General features: G+C 40.0%; 1 long non-coding RNA gene across 1 annotated transcript; it reads right to left on the bottom strand.

Moving 5' to 3' along the window:
- Window positions 1-13,350: 13,350 nt before the first annotated feature.
- Window positions 13,351-13,944, bottom strand: LOC309488140. The gene is made up of 3 exons (XR_014202039.1): window positions 13,677-13,944; window positions 13,510-13,626; window positions 13,351-13,458 (listed from the first exon to the last, which is right to left on the bottom strand). It is a non-coding gene; the product is annotated as an uncharacterized lncRNA (long non-coding RNA).
- Between the last annotated feature and the right edge of the window lie 1,189 nt (window positions 13,945-15,133).

Genomic DNA, 15,133 nt, shown 5'->3' with positions numbered 1-15,133 from the left:
ACTAAACCTAATAAAATTCAGTTTAGTTACTAAAATGTTTTGACAATCACAATACACTTATTGTGATGCAATAAATTGTTTTTACATCCCCCCAATCCCCCCTAAATCGTTGTTTAGGTACATTAAACCATAAAGCTTTTTCACGTTAGGACTTATATATAAAGCCCATGAGAACCGTGGGGAGTCAACCCACAGCTGCTCCGCTGCCCTACTGAAAATGTGAATGGTACTTATGAAGCAGAATAGTGGGTCACATGTCTAATGCTTTTTGAAAACTTAAGGCTTTCTTCTTGTCTTGTCTTTTCACTTTATTAAGCACTTTATTATGACCTACTACAGGACTTGACTTGACTTGACTTGACATAGCCTGTGACTTGACTTGACTTGACTTGACTTGACTTGACTTGACTTGACTTGACTTGACTTGACTTGACTTGACTTGACCTACTACAGGACTTGACTTGACTTGACTTGACTTGACTTGACTTGACTTGACTTGACATAGCCTGTGACTTGACTTGACTTGACTTGCCCAAGAAAAAAATACTTGGGACTTACTTAAGACTTGAAGGTTAAGACTTGAGACTTACTTGAGACTTGCACATGTGACTTGGTCCCATCTCTGTGACTCACTCTTAACAAAGTCTGTAGATTAGTTCATGAATGAATCAGGATATTTGAATGAAATGGTTGAATTAATGATTTAATGCCTCACTCAGTAACTTTTTAATGACTCTGCCTTTTTTAACAAATTAGTTGAATGATTCAATTAAGGACAGTAACTTGCCACCAACTACTGGGATAACAATGTAACCCGCAGAATGAGTCACTGACAAATCCAACACTAATGAGCAGACTGATGGCTTGAAATTAGATTTGAGAACCAAAACTAACTGTTGATAATTATGCCTTACAAAGTCTCCCCTATTTTTACAATTAGGACTGGGAACTTGAACCTGTCTTCAACAATGAAACGTTACAGAGAAGTTCTGTTTGATTTTGTGAACAGAAAAAGATACAGAAAAAGATCATCCAGATTACATTCAATATTCAAATGTTTGCTCATGACAACAATGAGGTACTTTGTGGTTCTTGTAGTCGACTATGCCTTGAATAGTGAAACCTTTTAAACAGGAAAACATATTCACTGCAACATGTGCATCTTTGCCTACAGGGCAGTGCTTGCATTCTGTACATACAGACATAACCGGATCTTTGATTTATATAATTCCCTGTGGCAGACTGCATTTATCAGCATTGCCTATTTTGTTAACTTATTCAATTAGGATACAGATTTTCAGTTCCACGCCAAGAACACTCCCATCTGACTCCCATAATAAATCTTCCTGACTGCCATATTTCTTCCTCTCCTCAACAAGTACCATATTATTAATCTTTTTTTTTAACTCTGCTTTTTTTCTTTCAAGTCATTTTTTTCTATCAGCAAAGTCACAGAGGGCCTGAGATTGACAGCTACATCGATCTCCCAGCAGTTTTCCCAGAATGCTAAGCAGGGAATTACAAACAAAAAGCTGTGTTTTCTCTTCTTCAATGAGGCGTTCCCTCATTTTGTTGTTGTTTTTCTATCTAAAAGGATACAGAGCAGCTCAGAGCCTCAAGTGTGCATTTGATGCTTTATAAGAATCAGGGCCCCAACAGCAGACCTTCCTCAAGAAAGATGCCGCCGCTGAGACAGAATGGTGAGATTATCGTGGAAAAAATAAAGTATGTAAATGTGAATCAAGGGATTTTTTTTCCCTGTGTATTCAGGGTTTTAATGTGGATGGGTCATAAAAGGTGCTTTGGGATGGATGTGGAAGAGCTCGTAATTCTCTTTCATGCATCTGTTTTTATTTTTTCTGAGTAAGAATGCTGGTGTCTTGCTGTGAAGAGAGCCCTGCTTCTTTCTAGAGCAAGAACTGCCTTTGAATAGATAACCGAATGCATTTACCACCACCCAATTCTTTGTTATTTTGCTGAGGAAACTTCAATCAAGTTCTAGAAGAGGCTTCTGCTTTTGGAAAGTCTCATATTTATTTATAACCACCCATTGTATGATTATTTAAATGGAAAGGTTATTTTACATTACGACATCCCAGGTTATATTTACAATGACTGCAATAATGAATGCTATTGACGATACTCTGAAAGTACAGTAAATGTAAACAGCATCTTTATATACCTTAATCCGAATATAGTCATATTTGGAATAAGCATAACTGAGTTAATTCAATAGTTAGCCAAAAATTCTGTCATCGTTTATTCACTCCCGAAATAGGATGATTTTCTTTTTTCGGTCGAACATAAAAGAAGATACTTTTTTGTATGTACAATGAATGTCAGTGGGGTCCAGTGTCATTCTTCAAAATAGATTCTTTAAAGAAAGCTATGCAATCTTTGGGACGACATGAGGATGAGTAAATGTTTTAATGACAGAACAAATCATTGATCCATCTGAAACCTCAAAAGTCTCCCAACTGTGACGTCATAATCTGCCTAGAGGTAAATCTTCAATGTCAAATGATTAACAAGTTCAGGACTGTCAGAGACTATGATCATGATAATACATTTCCTCTCCGGTTTATTCCCTCCCTGCGTTCCCTCAAAACAAACTAAAGTCGAAATGCACTGGCATGAGACAGGCCAAACTGTGAAATCCATCATTTTCTTCTTGAGTGGGTCTGTGTTATACATGACAAGTCCTGTCCCTTGTGGGACACACAGAAAATTGCAGTCACTGCCTTTCACAAGATTTCAACCTTCCTCCAACCTATTAAGCTCAGAGTAATATTTCCACAGGTTTCACAGAGAATCAGTGAGATGTCTTCTGAGAGAACTGAAATTGTACAGCATACATTGAAGATGGTTAGTCGAAACTCTCCGTCAGCTTGCTGTTAAAGCATCCACTAGTAGCTGTCCACTGCTGACAACTATATGTCGAGCAAGTTTTGGTGTCTGAGTGTTTTATTATTGTAAGGCCCCCATAAACTTGAAAAAAAAAATATATATATAACAGCAGGGTATTTTTTCTTGTGTTCAAGTACAAATATCTAAACATTTTTCAATCAAAATACATTTACTTGAGAAGTAAAATGACATAGGATTTTGAATCATGTTCTGAAAAAAAAAACTAAATTAAGTCAGTTCCCTTTCAAGGGAACTCGCTCTGCATTGAAAACGACACTATGGGGAACATCTCTGCTTGATAACATCTGAAGCATGTGTGAAACTAGACCAATCTTGATAGGCGCTGCATCTTGACTTAGCGTGTGACGGTGTACCACAGAAGCTACAGAGGTACGCCGGAACACATTAGCGTCAGCTTCTGTTCTTCAGCAAGCGCTCTGTGTGTGAAACTGTCCGCCAGAAAATAAAGAAATGGTGAGTGAAAGGCAATTTAAGCAGTGTTTGCCTCCCTGCCCAAGATATATTATGGGTGGGGACACACATAAGCTGTATGTTCATTGCCTGGGAGCAGGGGCTGCCTGTGTCCACCTTGTTCGGTGAGGCAGTCCAGGCTTGTGCACCCCGCCGTTCCGGCGTCTAAGATTGTGGGGGTCACAGATGGAGCTGGCAGAGGAGTTTGAGATGGCTTCTGCCTTTTCTCATCTCTCGCTTGCAGGCACCAGCGCTCCCACTCGGAATACAGAAGCCCGCTCCCCGGCTTCTTCCGCCCAGAGCGAGAGCCCAATGTTAGGCCTGTCTAGCTCCAAGGAGGCAGATGTCCTAAGCATCGAAGCTGGATATTTTGAGGACTCGCCACCTCTGTAGCCCACGTTTGAGGAGCTACTGGAGGTTGTGACTCATGTGGTTTCCCATATTAAATATCGATTGGCTATAAGAGAAGCAGGAGGCTCACAAGAAAAGTAAACTCGATGAGCGCTTCCTGCTGAGACGTGCACAGCCTCCTGGTCGGGACATTCCTTTCTTCTTATCTCCACTCTGAAATTTCAAGATCATGGTAAAGGTCGTCCTCTTCATGTTTAACGGGCCCCCATGGTGCATAATTATTCCTCCAACCTGGGCTCAAAGGAGAACGGCTCCTCGGGTTGAGGAGACACTAGCATAATATCTCTCAGCCGACATTGTGTCATCCCTCAACACCCAGACACTGCCCACCAAACCCTGTAGTACTACATCTAATTTGGTGGGCAATGCTTTTGTGGCGGCAGGTCAGGCTGGTGCGTGCCTAAACACAATGGCCATTATGTAGGCATGCCAAGCAGAACGGCTGAGAGACCTAGACGAGGAGGTTGGGCCCGACAATTTTAGAGAGCTGCGTCGGGCCACAAACATGTCTGTCCGCACCATTAAGGTGATGGCCCACGCCATCAGCCGCTTTATGGCAGCATTGGTAGTTGCGGAGAGGCATTTGTAGTATAACCTCTCGGGCATTAAGGAGAGGGATAGAACTTTCCTCATTGATGCCCCGCTCTCATCTTCTGGTCTTTTCAGCAACGCAATTAATTCAGTTGTCGAGAGGTTTCAGGAGGCAAAGTGCCAGTCAAACTCGGAGTTTAAGAGTTTAAGAGGTTCATCCTTCACCGTTCTAGGTCTCGTGGGGCTGCTGCCAGGGAGCTGCCCCAGTCATCAGCCTCTAGCTCCTCATCCGTGCAACAGCAAAAGGATAGTGTTGGCTCTCTGCAAGGTTCAGAGAGGGTTATCTCTGGCACCCTTCGAACCCATTGACTCAGTGGTGGCAAAATTCTTGACCTGTAAGATGACTTTCTTATTGCCATTACGTTTCTTTAAAGACCAGGGAGATGCCCCAGCCATCCAGCTCTAGCTCCTCAAAAGTGCAACAGCAAAAGGAGAGTGTTGTCTCTCGAGCCCCCCGAAGCAGCACTCTTGCCTGAAGTCTTCCAAGGAGAAGCCAGATCTGAGGACTGTTATTCTTTCGAGGAAGGCTTCGGGAAAGAGGTCCTGACGCTATGTACAAGCCTCTGAGGGCAGTCCCAAGGGGGACCGAAAAATGAAAAATGAAAATCAATGTTCTTTCCCCACCATCTTGTATGCCTCTGGGTTTCCAGCGAAAGCAAATCATAGTGTCCGCCGGAAGTCATTGCGGCCCTGCAGAGTTCGCTTCCTCTCACAAGGCCTGTAGAAAATGTAATTTGGTCATTCCCTGCCGGGCAGCCGCTTCAGGCGCCAATCTCAGTATCTGCAAAGTACCCGAGGTCAGTCTTGAGAGATTGGTCCCCTTATATACTATATAGAAGCATGGAAACTTTTACCCAATGTGTCTCAGTGGGTCCTGCTTATGGTGGAAAAAGGTTACAGTATCCAGTTTGGCTCCTGGCCACCAAGGTTCAGCAGTATTTAAAAAAAAATGGTGGACCCTGAACAGGGTTGGGTACTAGAACAAGAAGTACATTCCCTCTTGGCGAAGGATGCCATTGAGCTCATTCAATTCTAGCTCAGTCGCATGAGATGACAGTTTGGCATCAAGATGTCGTCTTTGGTCATATAAGGTTCTTGGGGTTATAAGGTTCTTCATATAAGGGGGGGTATGGGACTCATCTACGATGTGGGCACTTGTCTCCCGCTTGTATCGAGTCTATTCTGACTACAGTCACCAGGATCAAGCTAGGCCAGGCCATCACTCTAAAACAATTTAAGAGATTGTTGGGGCTTATGGCAGCAGCGATACAGGAGGTGCCTCAGGACCAGGAGGTTCTTCCTTAAGGGAAACCCGTTTCCTTATTATCAAAGTTAGGCACAGATGCCTACGTACGCCAGATGCCTGGGTGCTATGGTACAAGAGAGGCAGAGGCTTCCTTTTCCCTGATGCCTTTTCCCCGATTGCTCTGCTCTTGGGAGGTCTAGAGAGCGTCAAGTGAGACGGGATCAGTCTACTGTTAGTAACCCGTTCTGGCTGGCCCAAGTCTGGTTCTCAGATCTCATAGCACTACTCGAAGGTCAGTCGTGGGAAATTCCATTCAGGATGGACCTTCTCTCGCAGGCTGGGGGCACGATCTACCACCCCCGGCTGGAGCTGTGGAAGCTATGGGTCTGGACCCTGAGTGGGACCACCTCTTAGGTGTTGGTCTCTCAGCTGAGGTTGTTGAGACCATCCTAAACTCTAGAGCTCCCTCCACAAGGAAACTATATGCCTTAAAGTGCAATTGGTTCACTTTATGGTGCAGAGAGAATCAGTTTGACCCATTTAACTGCCAAGAGGATTTAAGAGCTGGAGCCCCTTCAGGATTGTTTCTCTGGGGGTTTTTCCCCTTCCATGCTTAAGGTCTACATGACAGCCATAGCTGCCTTCCATACACTGTTAAGCGATGGACCTTTGGGGAGGCACTACTTGGTTGTAAGTCTCATGTGGCACCTTGAAGATAAGGCCTGCAGCTCATTTCAGGGTCCCAGCTTAGGACCTGTCTGTTGTTCTGGAAGGGTTATTCCGGACACCCTTCGAAGCCCAACTCAGTGTTGGCGAAATTCTTGACCTTTAAGATGGCTTTCCTATTGCAATTACGCCCCTTAAGTGACTGGGGGACTTGCAGGCCCTTTCTATCTCTCCTTCCTGTCTGGAGTTTGCTCCCGGTAGGGTGAAAGTCAAGCCACCCTAGACTAGGCTATGTGCCTAAGGTGCCAACTAACATGGCTCGGTCAATAGTCCTGCAGGCCTTCCATCCTCCACCTCATGTGTCAGTGGACCAGAAGAGCGCTGCATTTATTGTGTCCTGTCAGGGCTCTAGAGGGCTATGTGTATAGGTCCTCTTGATGAAGGAAGTTGGACCAGCAATTAGTTTGTTTCAGGTCACCTAGGAATGTATCTCCAGCCTCAATGCAGACAATCAGTAAATGGATTGTTGAGGCAATATCTACTGCTTACAAGGTACGTGGTTCACCTTCACCTCTGCTAATTAGGACACATTCTACTAGGAGTAAGGCATCTTCTAAAGCCCAGTGATATGGCAGGCTGGGCCTCCCCACACACATTTATAAGATTTTACAGTCTGGACCTTCATTTCACTCCAGGATCACAAGTGGTAGAACTATCACTTCTACCTCTAAAGATTGCTTTATAAATAATCCTCAGCATCACAGATAGCTTAGAAGAACTCGATGTCGCAACAGAAACTATTGACTCTCTCTTTTCCAGCACATTAGACACAGTTGCTCCTTTGCACTTAAAGAAGATTAAGGAAAATAGTCCAATGCCGTGGTACAAGAGAGCAGCCTGAAAACTGGAGCGCAATTTGAAGAAAACCAAACTAGAGATTTTTCGAACCAGATCTAGCAGTTTTAAAGCCTTAAAACTGCTAGATCTGCTTATTTTTTTACTCTCTTGGAAGAAAACAGACATAAGCATAGGTATTTATTTGACGATACAGTGGCAAAAAAAAAAAAAAAAAACCTTCAAATTCTGACGTTTCCCAACAGCACAGGAGAAATTACTTTATGAGCTTCTTTACTTCCAAGATTGATAATATTAGAAAGAAAATTATAACCATGCAACCGTCTACTACAGTATCGCATCAGACAGTGCATTGTAGTGTCCCTGAAGGAAAAATTCCATTCATTCATTGCTGTAGGTGAGGAAGAATTGTCTAAAGTCAAATCATCTAAATCAACAACATGTATGTTAGACCCTATACCGAATAAGCTACTGAAAGAGATGCTTCCAGAGGTCATAGATCCTCTTCTTAATATCAATAATTCATCTTTCTCATTAGGATATGTACCTAAAACTTTTAAATTGGCTATTATTAAACCTCTTATTAAAAAAACGCAACTTCATCCTAGGGAATGTCAAGAGGCCAACCTCGAATCTACCCTTTCTGTCAAAAATACTAGAAAAGGTAGTATCCTCACAACTATGTTCTTTTTTAGGGGGGGAAATGGTATCTGCAAGGATTTCCAGTCAGGATTTAGACCATATCATAGTACTGAGACTGCTCATATTAGATTTATAAATTATTTGCTCTTATCATCCAATAGTGGTTGTTTCTCTCTATTAGTGTTACTGGATCCTAGTGTGGCATTTGATACTATCGACTGAAACATTCTTTTGAATAGACTTGAAAATGATGTTGGCATTAGTGGAATTGCACTGGCATGGTATAAATAATAATTATCTGACCGTTATCAGTTTTGTAGCAGTAAATGAAGAGGTGTCATACCAATCACAAGTTCAGTATGGAGTACAACAAGGCGGACCTGCACCTAGACATGACCACAACGCAGCCCTGACGTGCCAGCGGAGATTGTGTCAACTAGACTCTCCCCTGTGAAGGCCTCATCGACACGACAGCCAGTGACACAGATCCTCAACAAACCTATCTCCATACCAGCGTGATGAATCCAATCTTCAAATAAAATGGAACTGGATAAATATTTAGCATGTTCCGATCCAATCTGACTTCTGACCTGTATTGGCTGAGGAGAACTGGCCACCTGAATGAGTCTGGTTTCTCCCAAAGTTTTTTTTTTTTTTTTTTTGTCACCTGATTTGATGGTTTCTTGCCACTGTTGCCTATGGCTTGCTTAGTTGGGGATACTGAATATTCAACAATAGTATTGATCTGCCTGCATTGACACCATTGTATGTGAATCTATGGTGGACAATGACACTATTTCTTCTAGATATGCTGTACAGCCAAAACAAACTTTGTTGCATTATTTTCCTGTTATCACTGTAAAGCTGCTTTGAAACAATCTGTATTGTAAAATGCGCTATGTAAATAAAGGTGACTTGACTTGACTTGGATTATCGTTGGGTTTACCTGTTAGAACAATAAAGCCTGTTAACCTTCATCATTGTCTTCGTCTTCTTCGTGTGTTTACATTTTTTTTTTTTTTTAATAGGTTGCATATTGTATTGACAAGTTAAATAGGTTTTTGCCGGTCTTATTGAAGTATTTTGATCAAAAGACAAGCCTCACCGATGGGAGAGCAGTTATGGATTTCATTATAATATTCTTTTCATGTTACTTCATAACATGTCTTTGTTCATCCAACATTAATTCTCATTCACTCCCTACAATCCTCATCGGATCTTCTTGATGTTTTTCTTGGAAAATATGGTATTTATCTGGCACTTGGCTGGTTTAATACACACACAAAAACTCAGCTTGTTTCTTTATATAATTATTCATACAGTTGTTTATGTTTCTGAACATTGATTTTTGTACTCCTTTTTTTTCCAAATCAAGATTTAATATGGAATATTTAATCAACACCTAGGAGCTAAATGTTACGTTTGAGAATAGCCTGCAAAAAAAACAAAAAAAAAGAAATGTAAAAATGCTACAATAACAAAGTGTTACTGTATATACATATAAATATAACTGTACTGCTTTCATAAATAAAAAATGAAAATAGCCTCTTCCAGGTGGACGGTCCCAGTGGACAATTGTAGTGTCGTGCATGCAAATATTTATAGAATGTGCCCAGCAAACAAAGGAGCCAAACTCTTCAATTTCCTTAGAGCCTGTCATTTTTAATACAGAATATATGCTGAATATGAATCAACAAATGTCTGTATAGCCAGACTGTCTGAAAGCGATGAACATGTCCAAAACCCTGCTCTACGCCACTATACAATCCCACTATGTCAGACCTTAAGATCAATAAAATCCAGGTTAACATTGCACTCCTGCTGTGTGATCAGATTCACTCTTGACAGCAGGCCAAAGACTTCACTACAGCAAGTACAGAAAGTCCAGGCTTCAAGCACAACTCTTTACTTTTTTTTTTTACTGGTCCCTTTTCCACCCATTTTTTATTTATTTTTTTATTATTTTTTTAGCTATTCAATTCAGCGGTAGAAAGTGATCATGCTCTAGGCAAAGGCAATTGATTCCCATTCTATGAAGAGAAGCTTTCTCCTCAAACCGTGCTGACTGACCCATTTAAATGCTGGGTTCCGGTGGTAAGCTGTAATGCTTTTATTCATGTTTAATTTCATTCATTTGCAAATGTGCTGCAACTTTAAACTAATAAATATAATGTAAAACATTCATTCATAAAAATCCATTCATCATGTTTCATGAGTGTTTTCTCTTTTGTGTGTTGTCATTTGTGAGTGTGAAAAGCCAGGGAAGAGTTCATTCCTCTGGGGTCATTGCTGGATCAAGGATGTTCCTTTAATCATAAGTAAGTAGAACAGCATATTTCCTAAATTTAGTTTCAGATTCACAATGAACTGGTTTGAAGGACACTCTCAAGCTCTGGAGAAATAAATCAGGGTCAGTGGTTTGTTTTGATAACAGCACTGAGATTTTTAATGTTCATATCACTCTGCTTGTCTGTCTGTGCATTTCAGACAGACTCTGTGGTGAGGATTTTTCATTGGTAACCTTCTGCAGGTTACCTTGTTATGCCTGTAGGTGGCGAAAAGTCTTTATGAGTAAAATCCGGTTAACAGCAAGAACGGAAACTATAAAGATAACTATAACAATAACTGTATTAGCATCCAACCAATGAACAACATCATTCTGTTTATTATAAGCGTGCACTGCTCAAGCTTTTTAAAGCAGGATGTATTCTGATTGGCTCTCAGTGTTTCTATCATCAGCTTGAAAAAAATTTGTGATTCCAGTGATTCCAACTATATTGTTCCTCTGTGCCGTTATCGTTATAGTTGTGGTGTGGACACTGCTACAGTTTTCTTTTTAAATTTAAAATGATTTTTAAAACTTTCATTTTTATCATTATCATTATCGTACTTGGTGTGAACAGGCCTTAAATCATTGGATCATTCATTCAAACAATTCCAAGTGATCCGAGAACACATTTTCTAACAACACCGAAGCACTGCTGTGGCTTCGTTCAAAAGTTTTTTCCGGCGGGTGAGCAAATATAGGCAAAGTACACTGGCCATTTTGTGTCTAAAATATAAGTTACTTGTAGGGTAGGCAATTTCGGAGAGGCTAGAAATAGCAAGCTAGCTTTGAAAGGATGAGATCACATCCTCCCTTCAGAGCGTCTCCAAAACCACGCCTCCTTCACATGAACGCACACAGCAGAGTCTGCAAAGAGTCACAAGATGAGAAACGTCATTAAATTACCTCATTTCTCAAAGCACATTACATTACAATAATAATGAAAGTAAACAATGAAAATATATATGTTGACAGACAGGTAGGACATCGTATCATTGCTTTCCGACCAAATGCAATGATTGGACAAACTTATTTTGGTCCCGAGACCTCCACAGAAGATACGTTTTAATATTTAGAGCGCTTCTAATATTGATTGCTATCAGGATGTTTCAACCAGTATAACAAAAAGTGTTTATAAAAATGTTTGCCTGTACCTTTAACTATTCAAATTGTTAGCAATATCATACTCACAATCATGTTCTTTTTCAATTATCAACATCACTCTTGCTCGTGTGATAGGTCTTAATTACAGTATGTTTATCCAGCCCGTTCTCATCCCAAGGCGTCATATACTGACGCTTTTGACATTTCGTCTACATCGAACGCACATGGCACCCTTTAGCGTCAATATGAGACGCAGATAGATATGGGCCAGAAGGCGCCTCCTAGCGGTCTAAAGCCGCCTTTCCACTGCAAACGACAAACGACAGCCGTCATTCATTTCCTATGGAGAGACGTACGGGAGCTGCGGGGAGTTCCGATCATATGCGTATGCGGAAATTTCGGATCCGATTTGAGCTTCGGATGCGTTGAAATATCTGAACTTCTGCGGCTAGACCATATGCGACCGATCGACCGGATGTGATGTATTCTAATCAAAACTATGAGTGCGAAGCTAGAATTACCAATATTTTAATACTTTAATGTAAACGCTATTCCTGCAAAATGACGGTTATTAATAATTATGGCTGAAAAAAATATTTGTATCATATTAAATCAATATTTATTTTGATTAGCTCTATAAAATCGACTGTTTTTAATATATAAGATGTATTGAGGGTCATTTGTTTTGTGTGGATATATTCATGCATGCATTACATTCATTAAAATCATTCATTTTACCATTGTGAATAGCTGAGGGTAACGGTTGCATCACGACCAATTTCAAAGTTCCGTGCGACTGACACCAGGGGGCGAAATGCGACAATCGAATGCGAATGTCGTGCGCAGTGGAAAGGCGGCTTAACTCTAACCCTACCCCAGACCTAAACCTACACATAACCGAACAAAGCTCTGTGCGTCTCATATTGACGCTAAAGGGTGCCATGTGCGTTCGATGTAGACGAAATATCAAAAGCGTCAGTATATGACGCCCTAGGATGAGAATGCGCAGCCCAGCATCCGTATATCTATCTGTATGTTTTACATTTGTTTAGTAGCATCTATGTCCATAACTAATGTCCCACCTAACACCTGCCTCACTTCCCCCATGTGCTTTAAAACATTAATCCAATTCATTGCTTCTAATCTCCTTACATTTTTGCATTTACTTTGTACAAATAGTTTGCATAGCCGACTCAAAAGTGCAAGAGTCAAAGAAAGCTGTAATTAACGCAGACGACTGTGACTCCTAATAAGAGATCTAATTAAGAAAATGAATAAGGTGTCAAGCCCTTTTCAGAGTCGCTTCGACGGGAAGATTAATCGCTCGCTGGGCTAATTTGATTTGTGACAACGAACAGGATGACCTGGTGAGTTGTTTTAAAAAGATTCTATACCCATGAGCATATGACATTAATAAAACATGAATGGATTGGTCTAGAGGAGGGAAAGACCCCCCTTTTCACCTCAAAAGCTCAATGGATCACCTTTTCTAGCCGTTTAAGAAGGAAACTATTCACTGAAGAGCTAAAAGGCACTGGGAAGCCTGCCTGTCTGTGAGGACTCATATTACTGTACAGTATATGCTACCGAAAGAAATGACCACATAGTCTAAATCCTGACCTACCTTTGTTTTGATCCTATAGTTGATAGTTTCTTCAACTTTTATTTCACTGAGGTTGATTTATAAAAAAACTAACAGCTTTAAAAATATATATTTGAATCATATAATGTAATGTATATACTGTCGAACATTGTTAAAGTGTGTTTTACATTCTCCAAAGGTCCACAGGGCTAAAAGGATCCATAAATGAAGCAACAGACATTACTGTCAGACAAAATGCATTCTCCTAATGCACTGAAATGCATGTATAAGAATGTGAAAATGCTCTAGAGATAAGTCTTAATGCTCTACACGAAGGTCTGCATAAATGCACAGGAGTCAAACTGATAAAATTATAGCTGACACTAATAACTGTGTGATTAATGTGGACTACAGAAGAGGAGACATATGTGGGTGGTTCCTTTGCTTATAGAGAAGAAAGTAAAACCTTTTGTTTGAGCATCTGTAACTCAGTGGTTGTTTGTGCTATATCTCTCAAGATTACAACACAATCACAGATAATGTGAGTTAATGTGTAGCATCTGGACCAATCAGACACACACAAATTATTCATTATATTTAATGAATAATCCAGCAAACTCACACTCCCAACAAAGGTCTATGAAACTTCCCCCAAAACTAACATCACAAATTAATCTAACACACTGGCAAAACTCGGTGTCCTCTTACAGGACACATTAAGACTGATAAGAAGTTGTACGACCCCAAAAGGAATTTCCAGAGAGTTGTGACTCTCACTTAATTCTTGCTGAGAAGGAGAAATAAACCCTGTTAATCCTATATATTCTATATAACCACTTGAGAAATGTATGTATCTAATTTTCCCATCTCATGACTTTCCTTTTATGTGGTTTGGCCTATGTATTCTTGTAAACTCTATTGGGTTAATGTTTCAGACTTTGCATACTATGGTTTACCAAAATCATATGTGTGGCATGTTCTGTCTCTATAAACTCCAATCTTCATCCCCCATTTGTTAATTTACATTACATTTTGGTAACTTTGTGACGCATTAGTATTATAAGAATCTTGGAGATTCTTTTTTTAAACACCCAATGAAATTACATATTCAAATGCCCTGCTAGAACACAATGGGTCATAAAAAATTTCCCTCCAAAGGGAAAACTTCTCATTGGCTCACACACCTTCAGAGGGTGTACCTCTTCACACTTTAAAAATCACTGATCACAAGATCAGCTCTCTTACTCGCTTAGTCTTTTTCTGGAATCCTGATGTGAAGATGATGCTGAACTAGAAGTTTTCTAAGGACCCCCAAAGCTTGTGCCAGGCTGCGGCCTTGTCTTTCCTCACTAAAGATCCTCTGATTCCTACTGGTTCTCTCTCATCAAGACATCAGCAAAGATCAACTGGAGCCTCAACAAATTGCATCAGGACAGTTTAATTCAAATGGGCGAGACATGCAAGTATCGAACTTAGTCTCATTATTTGATACATTAAGTATCCTTACCCCTTTAAAAGAAGGGTGTGTTAGAACTAAACTGATGGTTTGCTCAGGGCTGTTGATCTGCTGAATTTCAAACAATGTTATAACTTCTTGCTTTCCTGTATTCTGCTTCAGCTCTCTTTCACTTGGTAAACTGTATGCATCTATGTATGTGTATGTTAGTGTAGTTTAAGTGTTTAGTCTAGTTAATAAAATCTTGTTCATGTCACACGTAAAGTTGTCCGTGTCTCAAGCTCATATAGGGAGTCTCTAATCATAGATCTTGACTACTTGCGCTTAGTAGTACTGTAAAGCAAGAAAGACATTTCCCATGCTGCGGAAATGTACATTTCTTAGAATTAATAGAGTGTTCACGGGACAAACAGGTTAATTGTTTGTAATATTAATTTACAACATTAAGTTAATTATATTAACTGTTCCAAATATTCATAATCAATTATAACCAGTTATTATTGATTATTAATATTTCATAGAGCTAATTTACTACATCAAACACAAAGAGTTCTGTTTTTACAACCTGTACACAGGTTAGGCACAGATTTAACAATGAGAGCTAATTTGCTGACATAAGATCCACACAATCTAAATTTATGCAAGAATGTTATTGAAGAACAAAGAATAATCCGTTTAGCAATTTAAAGTATAAAAAAATTTAATGTATTTATTAAAATGTTTTTAATTTAGCACAGAAACAATTGCTGCGTGTGTTTGTGCACTGCATTTCTGTCACTTAACAGTTCACTCACTAGCTATGTTGCCATCCACCTATTTTATGTGAATTTTGGGATATCACATAAAAAACGCTGGATGGAAATGGCAAATTTGCAT

The sequence above is a fragment of the Leuciscus leuciscus genome (genome assembly GCF_965113295.1).
Source record: "Leuciscus leuciscus genome assembly, chromosome: 23".
NCBI classification, from domain to species: Eukaryota; Metazoa; Chordata; class Actinopteri; order Cypriniformes; family Leuciscidae; genus Leuciscus; species Leuciscus leuciscus.
This window is presented reverse-complemented; position numbering and strand designations above follow the sequence as displayed.